The sequence below is a fragment of the Mus pahari genome, chromosome 11 (assembly GCF_900095145.1).
Source record: "Mus pahari chromosome 11, PAHARI_EIJ_v1.1, whole genome shotgun sequence".
NCBI lineage: Eukaryota > Metazoa > Chordata > Mammalia > Rodentia > Muridae > Mus > Mus pahari.
Window position 1 is genome coordinate 56,117,028 of NC_034600.1, and position 1,214 is coordinate 56,118,241.

Sequence of the window (1,214 nt, forward strand, 5' to 3'; positions counted from 1 at the left end):
CTATTCAATATAGTACTTGGAGTCCTAGCCAGAGCAATTAGACAACAAAAGGACATCAAGGGGATACAAATTGGAAAGGAAGACTTCTAAATAGCATTATTTGCAGATGATATGATAGTATACATAAGTTACCCAAAAAATTCCACCAGAGAACTCCTAAACCTGACAAACAGCTTCAGTGAAGTAGCTGGATATAAAATTAACTCAAACAAATCAATGGCCTTTCTCGACGTAAAGGGTAAACAGGATCAGAAAGAAATTAGGGAAACAATACCCTTCACAATAGTCACAAATAATATAAAGTACCTTGGTGTGACTCTAACTAAGGAAGTGAAAGATCTGTATGATAAGAACTTCAAGTCTCTGAAGAAAGAAATCAAAGAAGCTCTCAGAATATGGAAAGATCTCCCATGCTCATGGATTGGCAGGATCAACATTGTGAAAATGGTTATCTTGCAGAAAGCAATCTACAGATTCAATGCAATCCCTATCAAAATTCCAACTCAATTCTTCAACGAGTTAGAAAGAACAATTTGAAAATTCATCTGGAATAACAAAAAACCTAAGATAACAAAAACTCTTCTCAATGATAAAATAATCTCTGGGGNAATCACTATGCCTGACCTAAAACTGTAGTACAGAGCAATTGTGATAAAAACAGCATGGTACTGGTATAGTGACAGACAGGTAGACCAATGGAATAGAATTGAAGACCCAGAAATGAACCCACACACCTATGGTCACTTGAACTTTGACAAGGGAGCTAAAAACATCCAGTGGAAAACAGCATTTTCAACAAATAGTGCTGGCACAACTGGCTGTTATCATGTAGAAGAATGAGAATTGATCCATTCTTACCTCCTTGTATTAAGGTCAAGTCTAAGTGGATCAAGGAACTTCACATAAAACCAGAGACACTGAAACTTGTAGAGAAGAAAGTGGGGAAATGCCTCGAAGATATGGGCAGAGGGGAAAAATTCCTTAATAGAACTGTAAAGGTTTGTGCTGTAAGATCAAGAATTGACAAATGGGACCTCATAAAATTGCAATGTGTCTATAAGGTAAAAGACACTGTCAATAAGACAAAAAGGCCACCAACAGATTGGGAAAGGACCTTTACCAGTCCTAAATCAGATAGGGGACTAATATCCATTATATATAAAGAACTCAAGAAGACAGACTCCAGAAAACCAAATAACCCCATTAAAAATGGG